This window comes from Gobius niger, assembly GCF_951799975.1.
Source record: "Gobius niger genome assembly, chromosome: 18".
Lineage (NCBI taxonomy): Eukaryota > Metazoa > Chordata > Actinopteri > Gobiiformes > Gobiidae > Gobius > Gobius niger.
In genome coordinates, this window is record NC_136869.1 from 6,595,058 (window position 1) to 6,622,344 (window position 27,287).

General features: G+C 42.0%; 1 protein-coding gene across 1 annotated transcript in view; it reads left to right on the forward strand.

The window, feature by feature from the left end:
- LOC306977684 (cadherin-18-like) overlaps positions 1–27,287 on the forward strand; it is a 210,428-nt gene that overhangs the window by 96,429 nt on the left and 86,712 nt on the right. The gene's annotated exons all lie outside the window — the stretch shown is intronic.

Consider the following 27,287-nt stretch of genomic DNA (forward strand, 5'->3'; position numbering starts at 1 on the left):
GTGCTGGACATATAACTTTTATGGACGTGTTGTATGCGCTATTGTGAGTGCCTGTTTGCTTGATGTCTCTTTGTAAGTGCACTCGGCGCGACTTTAGCGCGTTACCTCCCGCTGTTGTCTGCTAACAACGCTCGCCTTTGTCGGAATTGATTCATTGCCTCCTAAAACAAGTAGTTTGGCCCCCTTGAGACCGCACTGCCGGTGTAAAACATGAATTCTTTGCCAAACGCGAGATACAAATGAATTGCTGAATATTCGCGCGGCACCTCCGGGGAAACGGCCGTGGGGATTGATGGAGTCATTTTTGCAGCGCCGTCAGGAAAAGGAAAAAAAAAAGAAATAAAGCAATGGGTTTCTTTTCTCTCTCTCTCTCTCTCTCAACGTAAAGGAAATGTGCCGCTCACCTACAGCTGCACCTGATATCTATTTTTAATTCACTCACAACAGATTCCTTCATATTCCCCGGGTCCCGCGGGAGCAAGGACGCTTTGAAAACACTTGAATGTAATGATTTCGAGGCATTAAAATCCATTATAACCTGCTAGGGATCACGAATGAAATATTGAACACTGACATGACCTTATATTATAGCTTTGTCCAGGTTTATTGTGTAACATATATAAATAAAACAAGTCCTGTGGTAATGATCTTCCACACTTCTTAAAGGAATAGGCCACCGTTTTTACATACTGAAATATGCTCTTACCTCACTTTAGCCGAGTTAATATATCCCCGTCTGGTCTTTGTCCGTGCGCTCTGTCACGTAAACGGAGCACATACGCAGCCTCTCCCACATGTCGGATTATTGACGGAAGTGAGCGGGGGAAGTCTTTAGGAGTTACTGCGCGGACGTTTTGCTCCTCGTATCATTATGCCTCACAATATAGTCCCCCTTTTTATTTGCTTATAAAATCGACATGCTACATTTCTGTGTAAATACACTTCGCATGAAAACACTTCACGTAACTTTATTTAAATAGGGAACACGTGGAAGAGCTTGGTAGCTTCTATCGTGAGCTTTTTTGGAGCTATGTGACATGTGGGAGAGGCTGCGTATGTGCTCCGTGACAGAGCGCACGGACAAAGACCAGACGGGGATATATTAACTCGGTAAAAGTGAGGTAAGAGCATATTTCAGTATGTAAAAACGGTGGCCTATTCCTTTAAACTGAAGCCATGAGACATGCTTGTGAGTAAGGGTGTCGCAATATATCGATTTTGTGATATATCACGATGTTTTGCGGCACGATACGATACTTTTGATGACGTCATGCATATTAATGAGGTAGCAGTGCCCCACTGCTTTCCCAGCTAATAGGCTAATAATAATCAAGAATTCAGTCAGAACAGTAGAGGGCAGCACTACAATTTTATGCACTTGGACCAAACACTGTCACAGAAATATCTTACTTTTTATTATGAGATATGTTCTTACCTGTCTGGTCTTTTTGAGTGCTCTCAGTCACGCAAAACAACCAAAGATGTTGTTAGCATTTGGCCTCTCCCAATGTATTCCTAATGGGGTGAAGTTAGAAGTGACCACGCTCTTTCATGGGCACGCAAAAGACCAGACAGGTACGCACCAACTCATCTAAGCTCAGGCAAGAACATATGGAAAAATGTTGGCCTGTTCCTTTAATTTGGGGTCAATTTCCTCCTCGGATGCCACTTTCAGTTCAGCAGACCCAAATCGCATAGTTCTTAAAGGAATAGGCCACCGTTTTTACATACTGAGATATGTTCTTACCTAACCTTAGACGAGTTAATATATACCCGTCTGGTCTTTGTCCGTGAGCTCTGCCAGGCCAACGGAGCACATACGCAGCCTCTCCCACATGTCACATAGCTCCAAAAAAGCTCACGATAGAAGCTACCAAGCTCTTCCACATGTTCCCTATTTAAATAAAGTTACGTGAAGTGTTTTCATGCGAAGTATATTTACACAGAAATGTCGCATGTTGATTTTATAAGCAAATAAAAAGGGGGACTATATTGTGAGGCGTAATGATACGAGGAGCAAAACGTCCGCGCAGTAACTCCTAAAGGTTATTGACGGAAGTGAGCGGGGGGAAGTCTTTAGGAGTTACTGCTATGTGACATGTGGGAGAGGCTGCATTATGTGCTCCGTTTGCCTGGCAGAGCGTACGGACAAAGACCAGACGGGGATATATTAACTCGGCTAAAGTGAGGTAAGAGCATATCTCAGTATGTAAAAACGGTGGCCTATTCCTTTAAAAAAAATAGTGATGTATCGTTGTCACAGTAGCAACGTATCACTAAGTTGACGTTAGCGTGAGCCATGTATCACGTATCTAATTGAGAGGTACCCAGAAGTTCCCCACCCCTATGAGTACACGCTTTAAAGGGACTATATTGAGTTTAAAAATGTTAAAATTAAGTATTTTCCTCCCCCTATGTTCTAACCATGTCCTAATGTGCAGAATGAGCTCAGACCTCTTCACCACAACTGCCTCTTAAAATCCTGCACTGTCACTTTATGTGTTAATTCCTGCATTTACTCGTAAGACCTGAGGTGGCAGTAGTGAGTATAAAAATGTTTAACTGCAGCTGCACAGTCACAGAAATAAAGGCCCACCCATATGTAAAATGGAGATCTTGAAATGAGACACTACCCACTAAACCTTACCTATCTGGAGGATTAGACAATGCTACAATTTATCCTCAACCAATTACAGAGCGAGGAGGGAGAAATGTCCATCCTAAAAGCTTTAAATCCGCGTTGTCTAGTCTGCCTTTGCTGCTTTACTGCTGCTGATGCGTCTTTCATTATAATTCAAGGGCGGGATTGTACATCGAGGCAGCTGCACTCCCACATGTTTGGCTCTGTACAAGTCGTGTGTTGTCTCCTCTTCAGCAGAAGCTCCCTTTTTCTTCCCTCAGAACCGGGACAAACCCTGCACTTATCGCCAAACGCACATGACTCTGCTTCGCTCTCACATGTGTTACAAGTCTTTTGTCTTTTTTTATTCACAGCTACATTTAAGAAGCCGCGGTTGGTGCGTACCTTCCTAGCTCCTTTCATTTACCACGGCTTTGTACTGTTACCATAGGCTTTTTCAACGGCTCACAGGGTTGTGTATTTGCGTGTGGTACCACACAAGGTTTCCGTCATCAACTTAAAACCTGCCTATTTTTATCCAAGCCTAATGCCTGACAAGATCTAAAGCAGAAGTTTGGTTACACAGCTCGCCCCAGAAGAAGTTGAGATAAAGCAAATTCAAAGGGCAAACTTTCAGCTGGAAAAAAAAAAGACTGGGCTGCACAATATTTTGCCAATTGATAATTATAAGAGAGATTCTTTATCCATATAACTCAAGAAGCGACAATATATTGCAAAATCACTGAGATTTTCCATCTGACTGAGATTCACACTCTAATTTAAAGATTAGAAAAAGATCACTTTTAGCATGAGTTTCTTATTAGCCTCGTTTGGCTCCTGATTTAGTATTTATATCTCTTTTACATTTCTTTTATTTGCATGTATAGAACGTTCAGTGATAAAATTGTAGAAAGTAATTCTAGTCTTTTGTGAGTATTTTATCCATCCAGAGTTGCGGAGACTGTTGTGACTGACTCTGCAACCCGGATTGATTACGAGCACAAAGGGCCTATCTTACCAGCTTGGAGACTAGTTAGAGACTCGATTTGTCGCTGGTCACGGAGATGTCTCCGAGACGTCCCTTGGAGATAAGCCGAGTCTCCAGGTAGTGAAACAATAGGCGCATTTTCAGTGTGGTCTCTGCTTGGTCTCCGCATTGTCTCAAGCAGTTCAATGTTGCAAACACTGTTGTCCTCAACCTGTAGCGTTTCCGTGAGGTCCCTGCAATGTCTCCGCGACTAATTGGAGACGCCCCGGCGACCACACGGAGACTGCATGGGCACTTGAAAAAGTCTGCATGTAGCCTCCGTTAAAATTGAACCTGCTTTTTTTCACCGAGACTACCTGGATTACTCGCCTTATCTCCAGGGGACGTCTCTGAGACGTCTCCAAGACGAGCGGCAACTCGAGTCTCCAGCTAGTCTCCAGGCTGGTGAGATAGAACCTGAAAGGAGCAAGCCACCTTTTTTACATACTGAGATATGTTCTTACCTGAGCTTAGAAAAGTTGATGTGTACCTGTCTGGTCTTTGTGTGTGCCCGTGGAAGCGCTCGGTCGCTTCTAACTGCACTCTGTTTGGAGCTATAGGAATACATTGGGAGAGGCTAAATGCTAACAGAAGAAGAAGAAGAAGATCTTTATTTATATAGCGGTGGCCTGTTCCTTTAAGGCATTGCTACAAAATGATGTTTGACCGTTGTTTAATACTTACCCATTTGAAAAAGACAAACGCTAACCCGAACATACCAGGCCAGTTTATGCACATTTATTTATCATAGTACATGAAAACAACAAATGGTTTTACAGAACAGTTTAGGAAGTTGTATTTGTTGCCATATTTGCCGTCTTTCTGCAGCGTTACAGATCTGAGTCGTATCCAGTTCAATATTTGTGGCATGATTGCGTTGGCATGTACGAGCGTTTCCTTAAGCCGTGCTATTGTCTCGTGTTTTATCAGGCTACAGTGTTGTGTTTAAAAAAGGAGGCCATTCTTCCGCTTTCATGCTCGAGAACAATCAAATGCAAATCCAAAGTTCTATTCAAGCGCAACAATAGCTACTTACTCATCCCACTTTAAGGGCAGTAAAACGGAGATCTTCATTAGATTGGAGATTACAAGATTTTATGCCATTTTGCGTCGCTGAAAGACAATCGTCGCGACAGCCCTTTGAAGAGTGTGGCTCACTCTCAGCTGGTGATAGCAGCGAGCCCACCTCAGGACGCCCCTTTAAAACCTAATGATAAGTGGTAAGATAACAAACCCAAAAGGATGATTCATTAAAGAAACATTATCGCATGATTAATGGGATTTTTCTTCACATCTCCTCCTTGTTCATTTGGCCAAATCTTAGTTCAGAGATGGATAGGAGTAGAAAGAGTAAGTGTAATATGAAATAATGAGGATAACTGATGATGTCCCTCTTTCTAGTATTCGAGTATCGATTTCAGGGTGGCACAGCAGCAAGTGTTACAGCAAGTGTGGACTTTTATTCATATGACTTTCTAAGTTCACTAGTGCAGATTGGTTTTGCTATTTATTTATTCTCATTTATAGCCTATGAATGAGAATAAATAGATAGCAGATTAATTCACATTTTAGTTTAAGTTATGGAGATCACTTTTTATTAACCGTAGTCCCTGGGCAAGGTGCAAGATACCAGCAGCAGATAAACATGAAAATAGTTCAAAACAGTAAAATAACAGCAAAAATAAGCATGCTCTGAACTCACACCCAAACTCAACACTTACTATTTCTATGGCATTTACCGATGCAGAAATTTACAGAGATTGCAACACTAACTGCTTTGGCTCCTGTGTGACGTGTTGATAGATTATAAAGATGGCAACACTGTATCCAAGGGGGCATGGCCTAGCCGAGGTGGAAGAAAGGCTCTTATGGGAATCACAATTTTTTGCCTTTTTTATCCATTTTCTGGCGGACTATAAAGATATTCATCACACACCAAGCTAAAAACGGTTCAATAGACGAGAAAAAAACGTAAGCTGTGGCTAATGTTAACATATGTAGCATGAAGCTAACGTTAGATACTTGGTTAACATTGTCTGTTTTTTAAGTATGTATGGGCTGTTGACCTTTTTGCTCCTCTCCATGTCTCTGCATCTTTATTTAGCAGCATTTGTTAAAGTAATGGCAGCATGTGATTTTTTTTCCCCCTTCTTTGTTTTACCCCTCTGGCTGCTTCAGATATGACCATATACAGGGCAATTCCAAAGGGGCCGTCTGCACTTGTTGTCCCAGCCTCGAGCCTGTTCAAGACTAGTGAACATGATTTTAATGATAGGAGAAAGCGATGCTGGAGAACATGTTTGCAAACTCCACACTGAAAGGAGCCTGGAAGTCAAACTGGGGCCATTCCTATCTCGCTGTTTGGCAAGGGTGCAAACCGCTGCGCCATCATGCCCCCCAAAAGACTTTTTAACTCCCTCATATGACTTTCAACCTTTATAATAGGTGATGTTTTTGTGAAAAGGCGTATTTACAAAAGCCAAGCGCAGCGATATTAGCGATGGCAGAGCTCACAGCTGCTCGGAGGCTCCTCTCTGTGACTTTGGTCCGATGGCCCCGCAGCACCTCTCACACATTTGTACAAGACCCAGGAGGAGCAGGTCCGGCCGGCGCGAGGACAGAGGGTAATGATAGCATTTGGCCCGCACATATGGCATTGAGGGAAGCCCCACCGGACCGGCCGCGGATTGACCTAAATACGCAGGCTGGCACGAACTTTTTAAACAGTCACCTCGATGGGCCCAGTGGTAATCCCTGCACTTGGGAGGTGATGCCAAAGCTTCCTCACAGCTTTTTGAGCTTTAGCAGGAAATTGACTGGGATTTTAACACAAGTCTCCGGTTTATTACATTGTTTGACACCTTAAAATAAACATAGAAGACCAATGCTAAGCTAATCAAACACTGCCCTTTTCGTAAGACTGTTTTATTGTCCTCTTGAGTCTAATGATGAAATGCATTTTATTATCAGTCAAATTCAGCTACAACATAATTCACATTCTTTTTTAATATAATGCAGCCTTGACAAGTGCAGGTTTGTTCGGCTGAATACCTATTACCACGGGCTGGCTCTGTGTTATTAGCTCACACCGATATCCTTTTAATTAAGCCTTGTTTCCAGGCACTTATGGCTATATTATATTCTGACTTTGACTCTCATTTCTCCAAAGGCCATGTGATTGGTCTGTCATTCTCGGCTTAATTATGGCACAGCCGCGGAAGTCTGTAAGTTAACATGCAATTAGCCCGGCGCCTACCTGCAGCTACGCCATCGTTAACACGTGTCCCTTTGTGCGGAAAAAATGTACTCGGCGGTTGCTAACAATATTCGAGCTACACGGAGCAAATCAATGCCTTTTTGTTTTTTTTTGATGGCTGTGTTTTTTTTTACGAGGGCTGTATGCCTGGAGTGTGCCCTGAACCAATTACGAGAACATCGCTCCAACAGGGAAAGGAGATGGCTTTGGATTATTAACGACCGCTTATCTGATCCCATCATGCAAATTCAAGCGATTCCTATCTTCTAAAGTGCCTGTCAATTTAACGCGCGCCAGATCCGTATCTCCTAAATTGTAACCCGCATATGTTCAGTATCGGGGAATTCGATAGTAGTAGCTTCCGTTAATTGATGTTTTTAAACGTTTTATAAGAGCAATAGCATGTTACTTTTTTATTGCTTCTCGCGACAGGAGATAGGCAAGGCCAGGGAAGTTTATTTGTAGAGCACGATTCATACACAAGGCAATACAAAGTGCTTCACAGTTGCATAAAATGACAAGAAAACAGATCAAATCAATAGAACATCAATATAAAATTAATCAATTACAGTAAAAGGCAAGAGTGCAGAAAAAATACTTTCAGTTGTCATATGCACGGGCAAAAAGAACTGTTTTCAGCCTGGATTTGAACATTGTCAGAGTTGAGGCCTGTCTCACATCCTCGTGAAGACTGTTTCAGATTTTAGCTTCGTGAAACTGAAACGCAGCCTCACCTTGTTTAATATTGACCTGGGAACCACCAGGAGACCCCTCCCTGAAGTTCTCAGGGCCCGAGATGGTTCATACGGCTCTAACATGGTGGTGCTAAACCATGGAAAGACTGAGTGACAGAGCTGAGTGACAGGAAGCCAGTGCAGAGACCGGAGCACTGGACTAATATGGTCGTATTTCCTGGTTCTTGTCAGGACTCGAGCAGCCGTTACAGTAGTCTAACCTGCTGCAGACAAATGCTTTGATAAGTCTTTCTAAGTCTGGTTTTGACACTATTCCTCTGATCTTAGCTAGGTTTTTTATATAGTAAAAAGCCTCTGATGTTTTTGTTCTTTGATGTGGCTGTTTAGTGTATAGAGACTATTCACTTGCAATATTTTAATTCCAAACAGAACCCTCAACTTTCCGGACTGGGTGTTGAAACATGTGATAATGTAGAATCGACTCTCATTTGTCTTTCTGGAGCCATGCTGTTGCTATGCAGTGACTTTAATGCATAGCTTACACACTGGACGGGGACTTTCTGTGTGGAGCTTGCATGTTCTCCCTGTGTCTGCGTAGGTTTTCTCCGGGTACTCCAGGTTCCCCTACCACTAAAAAACATGTACAATAGGCCAGGATGAATGAGAGTGTGTTTGAGAGTGTGTTTGAGAGTGCGCATGAGGGACGACGGATGGAAATTAGCTCATGGCTACAATCTGGTGTGGCGTGTTTACATACATCCTACCAAATAAACCAATAAATAAATAAAACATATATCCTTGCGGTGCTTGGAGGGGGGGCTGGCTGCTCTTGGATGAAGTGAAGAAAGGTAGAACATATTTTGGATAAGCTGAATAAACTTGAATTTAGTGTTGAAGTTACAATTAATTGCTTCTTCTGCAGAGATATGTAGGTTGAAAAACGCTATCCAACTTGAGACCAAGGTGCTAAGTGGAGATGGGTCGTCAGGTGATGCACTGTGGTCGCCCGTTGCTCTTGACAGTGTTAGCCCTGAGGCCCTGGTTGAATGGTGATTTGCAGAATACAAAGAAAGAAAAGAATTTCATCACAGTGGAGAAATAACGCAGGCCATTGTTTCAGCTAAACCAACAACTCCTGGCAGAGAGAGAACAAACCATCATGTCTAGAGTCACTTCCACTTAAAAGTTTGTGCTATGGCGGCCTGGCTGACAGCATATGCTAGAGCCTATTTAGACCTGGTCTGCTGGATTTTCCGGGAGACATTTCTATCCTATTTGTGCATAAAGCCAGTGATGCAAAAGAAAGAAAAATCTAGCAGGTTGATTTCCATGTTACACAACCCACACAGCGGCAGCAGCAGCAGCAGTAGCAGTGCAGGAGCAGACAGGCTTTAGCCCACATGTGGTCCTGTGTTTTCCTCATGAATGGCTCTGAGTAAGCAGGTGCAGGTCATGCGGGGGGCCGCCGTGGGAGGCAAAGTCAAACTGTATTATTACCATAGTACTCAGGTTTTTGAAGATGTCAAGCTAATATCTGGGGTCTACTTTCATACTAGCCCGCTGGGAATTGCTCCTGTGGTTGCTGGAATGGAACCTGGTCTGGATTTAGCAAACCATAAAGGCTGCGATAATTTGTGTTAGGCCTATGAAGTTCCATGCAAACAACTCAATATGCTGTTTCCATGGTCTTATTCTGTATTAATCTGCAAATGTACCAGTTTACACTACAAAAAGTAAATATCAAGCATCGGCTTAGATGATTTGAATTGAGATGTTTCTTGTTTTGAGCGGTTTTCACTCATATAGACTTCTTTCCTGATCTGACCACAGGTTGCACATTGCTTGTTGGATGACATTTCAGCCTCATTCTAAGGTCATCTCGCTTGAAATAAGAAAGTAAAACTGTGCCAATGGAATAAAACAAGTTTTCTTGCCCCATTAGCAAAGAATATTACCTGAAATAAAGAAGAAATGTACTGAAACAAGTCAGAAACATCGCAGAACACGTGAAATAATCTATAGGTCAAATGCGTAACTACATTTTAATGAGACAAAACAACTAAAATTTGAATTATTATGCCCAAATTGAGACACTTAAACTAATCATTTGTTTAGCTGTGTCTACTTCAGTCTGTGAACTGATTCTTCATTTTTGAACATTATTGTTATTTTAGTTGTGCAGCTGATAGCCTAGTGGTTAAGGCCGCAGCACATATGACGGAACAGTTCTGTCCTGCAGCGTCAGGGGTTCGAGTCCCAACAATTGGCTTGAATGTGTCTCCCAGCTCTTCACCCGTTTTCACCCCGTCTAATAAATACTACGGCGCAAATAATCTTAAAAAGAAATAAATAAAAAATAAACGTTCTATGGCCATTTTGACACTTGGAACATGGAAGGCAGTGATGCGATGAAGGGAGAGTGTTCGATAGAGTAGCTGAAACTGGAGGATGAATAAGCGGAGATATAGTTTTGAGAGGTGATTGGTTGAGAGGCAAAGGTAGTAACGCTGTGACTGAATGACAGTGACAGGAAGTCTTCTCCACAACTTAAAGGGATATTTATGGATTTTTGACATAGGGCCTCATTTCCTAGTTATCCAGAGTGTTGCTGATTACTGGAGATATTTTTTTTTGTAACTCATGCAGTTCTTATATTTGAAGAGTTTCGTGGTGCTAGGCTAATGCTAGGCTAGTGCATGTCTATGGCATCAGCAAGCCTGCATTAAAAACAGTCCGTCCCGCTCCACAGAGCACCTGAGGCAAATCACTTACAACACCAGACTAACCATATAAATGTCTGTGTCGATAGAATAATTTTTGGAACTGTCCTTGCATCACATGAATGATCGCATTTTGAGGGACTATTTTCTAGCAGATCACTCTGTCGTTGCGCAGCTTATACAACCACAAAGCTGATGCTGCTCAAATATAAGTTCTTTTAAATGCAGAATGGTTAAAATAACTCTATCGACACAGACATTTATATTGTTAGTCTGGCGGTACAAGGGATTTGCTTCAGGTGCTCTGTGGAGCGGGTCAGGCTGTTTTTTAATGCAGGCTAGCTGATACCATAGACATGCACTAGCCTTGCACTAGCCTAGCGCCACGAAACTCTTCAAACATAAGAACTGCTTGAATGGCAAAAAAAATATCTCCAGAAATCAGCAACACTCCGGATAACTAGGAAATGAGGCCCTATGTCAAAAATCATGAAAAATCCCTTTAACCTTACGGCTTACTATGAAGTATTACAGATAAATATTGAAATATATCATGCTTCCGATGCGGTAGGTTTCAGACATCCCATCTTTCCTCGCCGCAACCTCAGAAGCCCTTGAACTTGACTCCGCCAGGCACAAGACGAATGGCGCGCGGCTGCTAATGCTGCTTCCTGCTCCAAAAATTAAATATAGTTGACTGATTGCTCGCAAAAATGACATTAAAACCGCTCCTTGTCCTGTTTTATTTGCAAGTAAGATTCAATCAGCCGAATCCCAACCGGCGTGTCTTGCAAAATGCCATGCGAGGCTGAGAGATGTTCAGCCTGAGGGAGGACGCGCAGACGGAAGCTACAAACAAAGGTGCTGCTTTTTGAACTGTGATGTTTTCCTAACCGTGCGTTGCAGCTTTTTTCTTTCTTTTTTTTTTTCGTCAAAAGTGGTACATTATTTTTTTCTTACACACCAATCGAGGCTTGAACTCCACGGGTGCTTTTTGTTTTGCGGAGAGCTTGGCACCGCAGGCCGCAAGGCATTGATTGCGCGGGGCGTCTAAGCTCCTTTTGTATAATGACTTATTAACAGCTTCTAAAGGCGTGAGGCCGGTTCAGCAGGTATAACATAGACTGTCTAAGCACTTGCAAAGACTATAAGAAAAAAAACAAAAAAAAACAATAGGGAGCTGTTCCGGTGATTGATGGGTCCGCGCTTTTTTTCCCCGCTTGCCGGCGCTTTGTTGCAGTGTCATAGTCTAATAACAACTTCAAATGTGCATAAAATAGACCTGTTAGACGGCGCTCGACTGTGAGCTGTTGCATTTGCGCTTCAGAACGAGTGTTAATGCTTTGTGTTTAAGGTCAAAAGCTTAACAGGATAAGAAAAATATGCCTTGTTACGATGCAAATCATTACGTTGCATAAGAGGTTGTGTGGTTTCCTCTCCAGACACAGGAGCCTTGGAGCAGATTAAGGGTGAAAGTATTGATTATTCACGCAGTTTTTAGCTCGTTTTCTCCATCTTAGTTTTCACGTCAGAGTATGAGGCTTTTTTTTTATGACATTTTGTCCACTAATGAGGCTTGACATATTTTACACCCACGTGCACTGTGAATGGTGCCCGAGATGAAGCTATTATCCAAATACGGTCATTTCCGTTCTGGGAGCCACACGTACTAAAGACTGGAGAAATGCGCAAGTGTTTCAAAAGTTCAGGGCCCCTTTTCTCAAAATGAGGTTTTTGGCTCCACTCATGCAGTAACCTCACCTTTATTCTATAGTCTCCAAATATTTTGAAGGATTTTTTTAGAGAGATTCTTTAAATATCTAATTCCTGATTCACTGAACACAAAAAAACAGGGCACTTTTTTTTTTTTTTCACTTATTATTACCTTCAAAATCTAAACAAGATCCAAAATCCCCTCTGAAAAATCTTACATACATACAAAATAATACAATAGGCCTACATTTAAACAACAAAGGTAACTTTGACAACATTTATGCAAAACATGTATGAAAACTGATTCATATAACTATCCCCCCCCCCCCATTCACCTGCAGCGTCCACCATAGGTTAAAGGGGCTAGGTGCATGTTAGCCATTTGATGCTCACTACTGCCACCTCAGGCCATACATGTAACTGCACCTTCTATATTAAGCTCGTGCATGACGGCAATTCGGCCCCGAAGTAACACCGTTTTGAGTGACAGTGCAGGATTTTAGAGGCAGTTGTGGTGAACAGATCTGGGCTCATTCTACACATTTGGACATGTAAGGGGAGGAAAATACATAATTCTAACATTTTTAAACTCCGTATAGTCCCTTTAAGTGACTTGTTTAATGTAATAATAAATCCTTTCCGTAGTGTTAATGGGAGGATCGGGGGGGTCTTTCATCTCCCCCGGTGTCTCTGGGCAGAAAACCACAATTGCAACTTTCCTGCACCGGGTCGAATGCCCCAATACACACTAATGGAATCATGAAGAAGATGCTAACAAACTAATGGGCAAAGCTAACTGCAGGCGTAGTATTTACTCTCACAGACAGTTACTGAGTAAAAAAAACGTAACATGCTACGACACCTGCAGTGGCGCTTATGGCGTCTAGGGGCATGAGTTACTTACTTCTGTTTTAATACACATATGGTGCCAGTGTAAGGTTCAGGTATAACGTATTATGTCATCAAACGAACAAAAACACTCAGAGACATAAGAAGTATGAAGCTGTGTTGCCCAAGAGCATGACAACCTACAACTTCAAGCTCCATAACACTTCCAACAAGAACGATAAAAAGTCCTATGTTCAAGCTCAAAACACTGCTTTTGTTTCACATAACATCTGTGTCTGGTCTTCCCTGCATTTGATCCTTCAACCTGTTCCAGCGGGCAGCCCTTTCAGAAGCAGGACGCGGCCACAATGTCAGGGACTCACCCTCAAATCTGGAGCCAGGATCTTAATCAAAGAGTAACTCAAAAGGGAGGACCTTCAAACTCTTCACAGAAATGAAACCTGGCACCTTTCTGCGGTGAGGCAAGAGCACTGACCCCCTTGCCGCACCAGTTGGCCCAATTCTCATCTATATCCATTCATCAGTCATTTCCGCTGCTACTGAACACCCACATTTTCCGTTTGGCACTTTATTTTTTTCGCCCTGCCCTGTCAAACCCGACTTTAATAATATCGCGGAATTATAAGTGCTTCTGTGATGTGGCGTGTTAATGTGACACACTAACTGTATAAAATAATTTTTAAAAAAAAGAGAAGGAGAGAGAGAGACGGCTGCAATTAATTGTGTGGCTTTGCAAATCTCAGAAGTGCAAAGGCAGCGTTTTTTTTTTTTTTTTTATAAGAGCGTTCTATCTCTCAGCAGAAGTGCGGCTTAAACTGGGGGCAAATGTGTGTATCCTTTCCTTTATGGCCGGGTCGTAACTCCCGCCTTGGCCCTATCGCTGCGGCGCACGTGTCACTTAGCCACAGAGATGTCAGGGTGCTGCTCCTGGAAGTGGCACCGACCCGACCCCCCCCCCCATCCCAAACCACCACCACCACCAGCACTGTTCATTCATGCGCACAATACTGAGGCCCCTGTGTGTGCGGGCGCGGAAATAGGCTAATTTCTCTGCTGAGGTGGGAGTTAGTAGGAGGCTGGAACTGCCGCATATCAAGAGGTTTCTGTTACATTCTTGTTTATAGTTTCCATTTATAGTTTTGTTGGTTGGATACATTTGCGCAATGGAGAAAAGTGAGATGTACGCATGACCTTCACTTGGTTATGCAGATTCTTTTTTTTTTTTTGTACCTGGTAATTGTTACTTTGGAGTGAATCAATGTCCAAAACTTTCAATACCAGCGAGGCCGTGGGAACCCAGGGTGCTGAGGGTGCTGCAGCACGCCCTGGTGGATAGTTTAAGACAGAAAAAAAGACAACGTTTTGGGGAGCAATTTTGTCCCTCAGCACCCCCAATCAAAATATGTTCCGACGGCCCTGTATACCGGTGATTACCCTTACATAACTGACATCAAATAGACAGAATGAAGATCAAGCAGCACAGCAAAAGGCGTGTATGCCCTGACCTTTGTTTTGCTGCTCCTATGACCTAAAAAAAACTATAATTTTTAATGTGGCTACTGCAAATCAATATATCCACCTTATTAAGCCCCTCCCACATAATACTACATACTTTTGTTATTAAAGCATTTCCTCTTTGTTCAATAACTTCCTGTAAGCGGGGGATTCCATTGATGTCTTTCTTTCTGTTGCACGTCTGTCTGTTTCTGTTGTTGTTGGACCGAAGCTGATCTATAAATGTTACTTCGAAAACTGAAATCAAAAACAATGTCAGCTCTGGTTAGACCTGCAGTTTGGCCATGAACACAAGATGGCACCACTTGTTGAATAAGGTGAATACAGAGAGAGGGGGAAACAAAACAGTTGTCATTGTAAAGGCTGGAATCATAATCATTACAATATCAATAGCAGGTTGGTATCGAGTATCAGATCAGAAGGGAAAACGCTGGCTGTATTTTCAGCAGCTTTATCGTATTGGTACCATTTTGAATCAAAATTTGCCTGACAATATTCATTCCTCTATGTCATTTGAATTAAACTAGGGGTGCTGTCTTGACACAGCTTGAGTTAGAATAGATACCCGTCAATTAGGACATTATTTATTGATTATTTCTTGTAGTTAAGTAGCCGTAACAGCTCAAAAATGTAGCTTTAGCGTGTTGTATAAAATAGGTCTTCTTCTATCACACCACATGAGGACTTTTGTACTTTTTCTACCTTGAACTGGATCACCTTAACCATTCTCTCTTCTATAAAAATCAAAGTACTTCTCCTGCAGAAAGCTTCATTTGATGTTATCTGCACTGTCTAAAAATTCCGTAGCCAAGTAGTCAAGCCATGATAAGATTGTACCAGAAACCCCAAGAAGAAGCTGGTTTCCTCAGATATATATATACGAGCGCTTTGGTAATCTCCTCTAATCCTTTTTGTTCACCCAGGAGATTGCGCTGCTTTAGAAGTTTGCACCCAGACAAAGAGGCTGGATAGTGCTCCCGTATCAGATCTAATAGACCGGGGAGGTTGAGGAAAAGGCTAACCACCTCCGTGTGTCAGAGTGAGAAGGAGTTCACCAAAGTCGGACCGCTTCGCAATTATTTTCTGAATTAGCCCGAGTTCCTGTGGGATTTAGAGCATTTCGGTGGAAGGTGGGGGGGTGGGTGGATGGAGGGATGGATGGCGAGGTCTAGTGCAGAGGTGCCGACCCCGATGTCAAAGCGGCTGACAAACCACTCAGGAGGAGAGAGTGGCCGAAGAAAAGCCCAGCGTGCTATTGTGCTGGAGAATTCACGGGACAGTACAGCGGAGGCTTTGGAAGTGGATCAAGGTTCAAGGTAACTTTATTTGTACCTAAAGGTAAATTGTGTTGGCAAAGAGTAAGAGCCCTACACATACTAATACAGACCAACATACAGTAGAGACAGATATAACACAGATCTCTGCACAGCTAAAAGGGCTAGAAGTCAATTATGAAAAATAAAAGCATTTTAAGTCCGTCGTCTATTGTACAATACAACAATAGAACAATCATCATGTGATACATCGAATACGAAGCTAGAAAAAGGATGCTTGTTCAGAGCGTATTTAGCTGCTGGAACAAAACTATTTCTGTAACGGTTAGCTCTGCCAACTGAACCTTTTTTCCAGAAGGGAGCAGCTGAAGCTCACCATTCAGGGGATGGAGGACATCTTTGGAAAGGGAAGACGCCATTCTCAGAAGCTGTTTATCGTATAAGGCAGCAGGATAGAGCAGAGACTCCCCAATCAATTTGCTCACCCAAACCAAGAGACCAGACAAAAGGATGTAACTGACTCAATAAAACAATGATAAAACATGGTCAACAGAGTTTTGGCAATGTGGAAAGAGGCCAACTTTCTTAGACAGTATAAGCGCCGGTGACCCCTTTTGCACACAGCTGGATGCTTACCATCTGGGAGGGTGTCTGACGGATCACACGCTAGAAAAGAAGCCATGTTTCAAAATACAGTCGATTGTTTGACAGAACCAGAACACAGTCAATTTAAGTCACTGTAGTGTCAACCTCGAAAAACAGAAGTTGGATACCAGACCGAACCAAGGGTGGAGAATATATATTTTTAACAGTTGAGTATGTAGGCCTTATGCGGATGGATAGATAGATAGATAGATAGATAGATAGATAGATAGATAGATAGATAGATAGATAGATAGATAGATAGATAGATAGATAGATAGATAGATAGATAGATAGATAGATAGATAGATAGATAGATAGATAGATAGATAGATAGATAGAATGTGAGTTCTCATTAGCATTTTTATGAAAGCCCTAAAGTTAACTTTAAAACTAGTTATATAATGCAGTTACTGAGTTTGATTGACAGCTAAAATAGCATGCTAGCATTATTATTACCCTTTTCTTTCCCTCTGAGTGTGGGCAATGTGATGTTTCAGACTAATACGGAAAGACCGAAGTTTAATTTTGGACAGTTATGAAGAAAACTTTCTCCATGTCTAAATCAAATAAGCTATTTCATGCCATGGATAAAAGACAGATGTTCCTACTGGCTAGACATATACTTTGTATTGTAAAAATCAATGCTTACATATTTTCGGGATTTTCTCAATCACAAAAACCAAGCCATATTTTTTACAAACCCTGTAAAAGGTTTCAGTTCAGGTTCACATGTTGCAATAAGCCATATCCATTACATATCTTTCAAATAAGCATGCTTTTGTAGACGATGCAATGTCCACCTCCACCACCATTATGGGCAAAGACACATTTTTGCCATTTGTCGTAAAGTGCTGAGGAATACGGTGTTAGCAGAAGGAGCTGGCACATATCTGAGCAATGTAAAAAAAAAAAAAAAAAAAAAAGTGGTATTGTTGAAGTTACACTTTCACGCAAGGATTTCCCGAGGCTAAAAGAGAAAAACGCTCATCTCCTGTCCCTCTCTGTGCATTTAGCGGACGCTGCACAAAAAAATATTACTGTGTAGCACGGCAGGTTGGCGAGTAAAGAACTAATAAGCGCCCTAAAGGTCAGATCATCTGTCTTAGTGCACTTTTAATGGAAAGTGTGGACTCTGGCCAAGGCTGCGTCTCCCAAGGACCCCAGGTTAAGTAATGCTAAGACTCCAGTTAATAACAAAGGACTTCCAATAAGGGAGAATCATTACAGGAAAGTGGCTGCGAGCTCTTTGATTCGTTTTGAAGCCACGGGGAAAAAAGGGGAGCCCCGCAAAGACTTGACATTTTCAGCAAAGTGGTTGAATGTGAAGCGAGAGATTGTTTAGATTGATTGGGGGAGAAAAGGTGTACTGCGCTAACTGCAACTTAATGCTTTTGTAATGTTACTCTGAACCGTATAGTGGCTAATGGATAATGTATTCCATATTTGTACTGGTGTCAATAATGATTAGTTGGTCCAAATAAAAATTGTGCAGGAGAATTTTCCAGTGTGAGGAGCCCAGACTGCTCCTGATTTTGAAAAGAAAGATGAAGGGGTTAGTTCAATGGCCTCTCCGTTTCATTAACCGTTGCTGTACTTTTCAAAATAGTCAATTTTGTCACCTGGAAGTCTTTTGTTCTCACATATGTTGTGAAAAAAGAAAGGAAGGAAATGGTAGTTTTAGTGATTGGAAACCAGTGTTGGGGGATAGAGTTTCTACAAGTAACTACATTATATTTTCCAGTAAAAGTTGGGTGACCAGACAGTCCCAGTTTGCCCGCGACAGTCCCAGTTTTGAACTTTCTGTCCCGTGAATTGATCCAAAACAGTTGATGTGTCCCAGGATTACACAACTTCGGTCCCAGGTGTCCCGTCTTTTCACCCGTGCCATGCCCAAAGCAGCGTTTTTGTGGCCAAACACAAAGTTTTCATAGCAAACTGTTTTTCCGTTCAACATTGGAATAAAGTCACAATTTGACTCCATCCGCGAATTCCCATTTTTGTCCCAGTTGTTAATGTGGGAATTCTGGTCACCCTAAGTATAAGTAACCTTATTAGCTATTTCCAACATCAGAACAGCGTTCCCACTACTGTCTAAGTAACACAGGTAGTTATATTATTATGGATCGGAAACGAACCAAACTCCTTCATTTCCCTCTGGATGGATGGATGGATGGATGGATGGAGAGTTGGGTGGATGGATGGATGGATGGATGGATGGATGGATGGATGGATGGATGGATGGATGGATGGAGGGTTGGATGGATGGATGGATGGATGGATGGATGGATGGATGGATGGATGGATGGATGGAGGGTTGGATGGATGGATGGATGGATGGAGAGTTTGATTGACAGCTAAAATAGCATGCTAACATTATTATTACCCGCATCTGAATCTAATAAGCTATTTCATGCCATGGATAAAAGACACACACAGTTTTTAACTTTCTGTCCTATGTCCCCGTGAATTTATCCAAAACAGTTGATGTGTCCCAGTATTACACAACTTCGGTCCCAGGTGTGCTGTTATTTTCACCCGTGCCATGCCCAGGGCAGTGTATTTTTTACTTTTTAATGTGGGATTTTGGTCACCCTAAGTATAAGTAACCTAATTAGCTATTTCCTACATTAGTGCAGCGTTCCCGTTACTGTCTAAGTAACAGAGGTAGTTATATTATTATGGTTTCGAAGCGCACCAAACTCATTCATTTCCCTCTGAAAGTACGGCATTGTAAACAACAGGTTCTTTGTCTAACTTATCCTCCCCAGAAGACTACTTTGTAAAAAAAAAATTGAGTTTTGTTTTGTTGTTTTCATCATCATGCATATCATCATAATCAACAAATTTTGCTGCGCTGTATTTGCCATTATCATTCTTCAATTCCAGTATGTGCCTATGTAACATATTTACAGCTGAACTCATCACTTATCTGTTTATCGTTTAAGATCTCTATTGAAGCCCATTTATTTTATGTTGTTTTGGCAGGTCACATAAGTGCATTGTTCTAGCAGAAGTTTGGCATTAGTTATTGCTAATGACAGCCACATTTTGTGACTTGGTCTGTTTTCAAGACGAAGCCCAATCTGTCGCTGTCTGCCTGGCATCTCCGAGGCACTGAGCACCAAAACACAAGCCGCCAACAGCTCATAAGTCCCCAGTGTTCACTTCCCTGGAACCAAATCAACTTCCGAATAACAAAATCAACAACTTATTAAAATTCTTGAGAAAAGTAGGACTTTTTTTTTTTTTTCAACATGGAAGGATCATTTATGTAAAACAATTCCATGTTCTGTTTCCATTATTATGCACCATATTTGTGCTTCAAATGACTCAAAGAAGGCATGGTGGCTAATACTACTGCTTTTCTGTTGGTGTTACTATTTGTTTTATCAAGAATGTCCAATGCAGCCTTTACAAATCATTGCATACCTTTAAATGCCTAATAACGCAAACATTCGTGAATGGAACTTTCGAATAGATCAAAATCTGTCCCAAAGTTTCGCTTAACAATACCAGCGTTTTTTGACAGTTTTCTCACTCTTAAACAAACCGCTGTGCCTTGTCAAGCGATTTTAAAGGTTACATTCAGAATGGCACTGTTCAACGTAATTTGAGGTAGACTGCGGAGCGGAGCACACTTGACTGCAGAGACAGAAAAGGAATAATAACGTCATATCAATGTCTGCAGGACTACTACGATGTACTCTCTCTTTTTTGGCTTGGATAAATGGGTTTCTGTCTTTCTTTAGCCAAAAATACAGTCTGGTGTTTTCATGTGTTGAGCCTAGTCGGTTATACTGATGACATATCCTCTGTCCCGCTATCTTTGCCCAACCAATTAGTGGGTCATTTGGCGTCTCTCCGTGAGAGCGATGCGGAGCGGTTTGGACGGATGTGTCCACAGTCAAAACTGACCTGTCGCTTCCAAGCACAGTGAGGTGAAATAAATGCATACATTTGGCAATGAACAGGAAGTAATTTCCCGTGGATTGATCATTGAATGCAATCAATGCTGTAGCATCAAGCTGTAGCTTGATCTTAGCTCCAAAACGAGACATACTCTTTGGCCACTTCCACAGTCCCACATACCCCTTAAGGCATTGATTCATGCTCGGAGTATGCCCTCACTCGAGGATCCTGCCAAAATGTTCACAAAGTGAGCAACTAAACATACATTTTTCCGTCATTAGTAGAGTGTTGCTGAAAATATAACTTTTTTCTTTAAAGTAATATAGAAAGTCAACTCAGTTTCACCTGTTTTAATCTGAGGCAATTCCCAGTACCCATGCCAAGTGCGCAAGTACCCCCAGGGGTTCCCGTACCCCTGGTTGGGAAACACTGTAAAGTCTATACCAGTGACCACCAACCTTCTCACATATCCTTTGGGCGTTTCTTTTACACTTCTTGTATCCCCGATGTGGACATTGCAGGAAATTATTTAGAAAATGATCAACTGAAGCTTAGATTTTCAATTCAACGTGAAAATACTCACAGAAGAGTTTTATTGGACATGAACTGTGTTTAATGCTCAGACCTCGGCAGAAGACAGTAGATAAACTGTATGAAATACATGGGCGCGATGAATGAACGTAGGAGAGGCTTTCACCCGGAGTCTGGAAACTGGTGGTCGGGGTAGAGGACGAGGTCCGAAGTGGCAATTGGATGACAAGTCTCGACGAGCAGAGTAGACGTGAGGCCAGGTGGGGGAGGGGCGGAGGAGGGTCGCAGCACGCTGGCAAACGGCCAAGGCTGTGAATCCTGGGCAACGATTGGTTGAAGCAGGAACGTGCTGCTAGATGATAGGTTCTCACTAAGGTGCGGCTTGAGATGATTGGATGATTGGTGCGTTGTAGTCAGAGATGAGGCGCTGAATGGAGTACCTTAGGTAGGGTCGTCCAGTTTGCATTTACGATTAAGCTTCATAACAAGGCTAAAACTGTAAAATCTAAAATGTTGCTTTCCATTGAAAATAATGTTCAATTAGTTTCAAGTCGTTTTTTATTCCAAGTACCCTCAGGCTCAGTGCTTCCATACTCCCAGGGGTCCCTGTACCCCTCATTGGAAAAAACTGGTCTGGATCTAAAAAGACAAACTAAAGCCCAAGGAACTTTAGAACTGTGCTACTCAGTCAAAACTTCTCTTATTACAATTTTTGAATTCAAGAAATGAACATCTTGCACCATTACATTACTATATTAGCCCCTGTCTTAATGCTATAGGCTGCACTAATGAAGCAGGTCAGCTCTTCTGACTTTAGCCAGGGCTCGGTGTGACAGTGAAGGGTAACCTCATATCCCCCTCGTACAGTATCTCTCCAGTGATGGCTGCGTGACCCACTTTAATGATCCGCGGGCTCGAGGCGTCTGGATTAGTTCTCTCTATGGAGTCCGCGGGAAGAAAAAGGAAGTGGCAAAATGACCTATTGTAAATGACTGACGTCCCTGCGACTCCGGGAAATTAGGAAATGGTGAAACCGTGCTAATTTAGCCGAGGATTTCTTTCTTTCTTATTCCATCAAGAGATCCAAATTAGACCTCAAGTACTGACAGGAGAAATTAATAGATTTACAAGTTTGAAATGAAAATGCAGTGAATATTGGACATATGTGGCTCGTGAACATGCTTTGGGGCACTTAATCATGATAGCGATGAAGTGTTTCATGTTTTATAATTGAAATAGATGTGTGAAAAGACAGTCAATGAGTAAGGATTGCTCTTCTAAGCTTCTCGTGCTACTTGAAGCGTCGTCCACTGGCAGCAGGGACAATCAACCATGATAAAAACAAATGACAAGCCATTGTTTTAACCAACGGCATTCAGATTAATGAGCGCAGAACAGCTCAGATGGTTAATGGGCTTTAGAAATATGGCGGACGCTTCTGGTTTCTACCCATTATGCAACAAAGTCGAGAAAATATCATAGCACTTGTGTGAATGAAGCTTTCACTTGTGTGAAAATATGTCCACTTCAAAATTTAGGAAAAAAAGTACACTTGAACTCAGTAGCATTTTTGTATTGATGAACATTTTCGAAGTCTGAGTTGTCGTGGGCTGAGTAGACAAGGCTGCACCTTTATCACGTTGCAATAATAATATTGCAACATGCAATGATATTGCAATAATAATAAATAAGTAAATGTGTGTCTGCATCAATGGCCGCTGGCTGCCCTGCTTTTTGACCACAAACGTGGGGGCCGCCATTGCTCCGCCGTTGCTGCAGTACCTCCATATCGCCGCTAGGCCCCCATTGAAAAGCATTGGACTTTAGACACGTTAAAAACTACTTTAAAGCCTGGTTTCAATTGTTTCAACGCTAGACTAGGCTAGATCTTCCTCCTGAGATAACGCTGGGCTAATAACAATATATGAAACCAGGCTGGTTTTCGTAATATGATTTTTTGAAATCTCGTATTTAATGAGGCTCGGACTGTTAGCATTGGAGCAGCGCGAGCTACACGTCACGCAAGGGCCGAGTCTACGGTGAAAATCCCGCCCGTATGTCCTTTTTAGGAATATGCTTCGTCAGAGCTGGGGAGGGGGAGCCTGTAAATCCGCCATGAATTGCCCCACGGCCGTGGTCATTCTGGTAAACGGGGAGGAGTGAGCATAAGACGTCCATTATTTTCTACAGTCTATGGTCTGCATCCCTTGTGTGTCTCCGAGGAATTCTCTTTTCTCAGTTGAGATCAAGATCAGGATGAAAAAGTCAAGACAGACCAAATTCAATAGTGTGAATATGTGGAAGGGAAACTGAAAGTAAACGCCTTTACTTTCAGTTACTTTCAGGTCATACCGCCTTTGCTATGCCCAATCCCGTCAGATCTTGGAAGCTAAGCAGGGAAGGGCCTGGTCGGTACTTGGATGGGAGACCGTTTGGTAACACCAGGAAGCCTGGGGTGAATGTGGTGTGTGAGTGAGTGGTTGGTGGTGGTCGGAGGGGCCGATGGCGCAGACTGGTTGCCTCGCTTCCGTCAGTTTACCCCAGGGCAGCTGTGGCTACAACAGTAGCTTATCACCACCGAGTATGGAGTGAATGAATAATGACGACAATGTAGCGCTTTGAGAAACTTGTTAATACAGGCTTGTAAAGCGCATTACAAGTGTAAGGCATTATTATTATTATTATAAACGCGAGCATGGAGTCTACTGGATTGTGGTGTGTTCCTTCAACGCAAAACATTGAAGGAACACGCAAGGCTATTGATTACCAATATAAACAGTAATTTAACATGCAGTATGACAGGCAACCCATTTCGAACCATTTCTTTTATTTATAGCTCACGCAAGACGCTACTAACTGGGTTTTGTTTATTAGTTTGTATGTCGATACCGCCTCGCCGCCTCTCTCTGCGCTCCTGCCCGGGGGTCTATATTAGCCCAGAGTTCAGGAGTTCAGGCCGCACTGTACCGCTGTGTAGGGGCCGCTAAGGGGTCGCGCCTCGGGGGGAACAGGGACGGATCGCTCTCACGTATGAGGGATCGGATTAGCCCCCGCGGTGTTGCCAACTCTAATGGCCAATTACCCTACAGCCCTGCGACATGCATCGTCTGAACTAATGAGGACAAACTGCCGCTGTAAATATGTTGTAAGACGTGAAGTCCGAGGTGGGATGCTGTCATAGCTTTGTCATAGATTTCAGGGATTCACAGAAAAAGTCAAGCGTTGGTTATGTGAAAGCAACAATGGCATATGATGCAGCTCTTCGCAGGATCCACAGCAGGTTTTAATATAGCTATTGTCTTTTCAGTGGAAGCACGTGCAAAAAGCATTCATTTGTACCTATGTTGTATATTTATCACCTGCAGAAAAAAAAAACTCTGATGAGAAAGTGTTGAAAGAAAAGTGAAGTTGAAAAACGCTTTAAACTGTCATGTGCATATGGTGAGGACATGTAATGAATTCAACAATAGACTTGGAGCAGATGCAGCAAATGAGTAGTTCCTGAGTGCTAAAACTGTAAACTAATGACGTATGTGATGTGATCTAGAGTCTACATGAGCTGGTGCAGGAGAGGAGGAGTGGATGGAGGGGCTGGTGGTTCTACTGCTGCTATGACATTCTAGCCTATTCCCCTTGGTGTTCTTGGGCACGACACTTCACTCAGCTCGATGAGTTTGCGTGGCTGTTATTGCTGGTGATTGGAAGGTCTTCTCGATCATTACGGTCTTTATGATGGATAATTGAATAAATAATGGACTGATAGAAAGCTAAATATGCAGTATAGTGAAGGTATACAGACTCAAATACAAGATTTACCAACTTACTTGCAGTATGCAGTGAGATTTCCGTAACTTAGCAGGATTTGTATCGTGAGTATTCAGTTTCGAAAGAGCCTTTGGGGCTCGGCTCAGTGCTAACTGGGGCTGGGTACCGTTACATTGTTTTCAATACTAGTACTTTAACGATACTTGGTTTTCGATACTGATACCCGATCAATACCAATACTGAAATATTTGTTGAACCAGAAAATAGAACAATAACATGTGGAAGACCTGCAAAAAAAACAATATCGGGTTCATCTCCAATGTCAGGAAATGTAAAAATGGGGAATAATTTGGGGAGAAATTGTGTAAAAAAATAATAAAAATGTGAGGAACTAGAGAAAATATTAGTGATTAAAAAATGCAAAAATTAGGGGGGGAAATTGGAAACACAATAATTTTTTTTGGGCCAAAATACAAAAAAATTAAAAATGGAAAAAAATTGGGAAAATGGGGCAAACATTTAACAAAAACCAACAGCATCAATACTTCGATTTAAGATCTAAGATTTTTTTTCAGTACCTGCATTCAATACATTTATTTTGGTACCCAGCCCTAGTGCTAACTGGTATTAGCCACAGGATCTGGCAACCCAAAGTAAATTAACTAAAAGTGTTCAACCATGGAAAATGTTTTACAAAAATGTATCAATATCTTTGACGATAGCATTACCTTTGCCATGATTCCTTTGCCCTTCATTGTATCACATAGCAGTTGTCTCATCCGTAAAAAATATCCTTTAAGCTCTGAATTACTTGTGTAAACTTCAACTACCTCCTATAAATCTCGACAGGATCTCACCCCCCGTCTTTCCGCTCATTACAATTTACTCGTGTGGAGTTACACCCTCGCGAGTCGGCCGTACATCACAGGCTTAGCGCAGTGAAAGTTCATGGCTGTGTTTCCCGTGTTATTGTCGTAATAAACGTGATTGAGCGATTGCCGTGGAGAGTTGTATTCTCCGGCGACGCAAGGTTGCATAGTCATTTGAAATATAATGAAAAGCGCGGAGGTCTGACCTTGACAAAGAGATCTCGCTTTTATGTCGGTCTAGAATGGGAGATGAGTACAAAGACACCCTTAAGTGAAAGCAGAAAAGACTTAAGAAATACTCGTATAATGGACCAATATTTGATGTAAAAAGTGTACGCACTTAAATATAACATACAGTTACTCTGCAGCATTCTTTCTTTATAGAAATATTTATCATAGCCTTCATCTTAGACTGTAATTACAATATATGAAAGAACTGAAACAGCATTTCTGAAAGATACTGTGTTGTTTTAGCAGACGCCAAGCGCTGGGGAGTGATTCATTGTTCCTCTTTTGTTTGTCCAGACAACAAGCCATTGCCAAGACACTGACTACACTGAAATACTGTCTCAATTTCAAAGCTCTGCACTCAACTACTTTATTTGTTCAGGGGAGAAAAAAACAAAAATGCTGCATTGTCTTATGGTTGCTCAGTTCAGAACAACGAACATCGCTTCTGACAGCAGTGATGCAGCGCGTAGAAAGTGCAGCAACAATGAACCTGCTTGTCTACAGAACTGATAAGTCTCTTTCAAAAGGGTTCATGTTGTATTCAATTATTCACTCCAATCCATCTTGGGCATGAACATCTTAAACAGTCTGGCTAAAAGTTTGATTTGACTAAAAATACAGGACAGTGTTTGGATTAGCATTGATAGAGCATAAATACAGGCTGGTGGTTTGCTCTACTGACTTCCAAAGAAAGAATTGCCGGTTCTCAGGTGACATCACAGCCTATGATATTTATAAAGGTGGGGGGGCCGGTAAAATGATTTTGTTTTGGTTTTTGAGAAGATTTTTGGTGTTGTACAGAGAGATCATGTCTCTGATCCTTGGACTTTCATCGAAACAAGTGAAAACAACAGTTGGAAAAAGACTATTCAATGGAAAAAAAATCCTTTTACACTGAATTACTGACAAAGTTCCATCTGTTGGTGGTTGGCACAAAAATTATTTCTGAACTGATCCCGTTAGAATACCTGACAAGTATCGAACACACCAGCATAGACCAGTTCTACAGTGTGGCTCCCGTACTTGGACTACAGTGGGGGAAAAAAGTATTTGGTCAGTTTCACATAGACATTCTATTGGATTTTGGCCAAATACTTTTTTCCCCCACTGACCTGACCTTTCTTTCATCCTTTTAAAAGTATTCCTGAAAATAAGTAACTAAGGATAAATAACAATGCCGTGGTACCAAAAAGCAGGTTTACAATCCAAAATTACGGATATGTCAATCTTAAAGGTGTGTTATGCAACTTTTTATTTGAGCTTGCAGTGACACAGCAGCTGTATGGTTGTTTAGCATGACACCTTTACTTTCGATCACAGTGGTCTCTACAACGCTCCAGGATCAATTGTTTTGTAGGTTTAGGAAAACCTTTCCAAACAATTAATCCTGGAGCCTCCTACAGACCACTGTGATGGAAACGAAAGGGGCCATGCTGACCAATCATACAGCCGCTGGGTCACTGCAAGGTCAAATATGCACAAATATGAACTTTTTTTCTGCATAAAAGCCAAGCCAAGTGTTTAATACTATTGGTTTGTGGACACAATTCAGAAACAATGTCAGGCTTGAACATGCGGTTTGTGGATTCTCTGTTTGGATATATCTTCCATAATCCGCTCGTTGATCTAAATGCAGGCCCCTGCCCTGCGTCTGAAATTATGACTTGC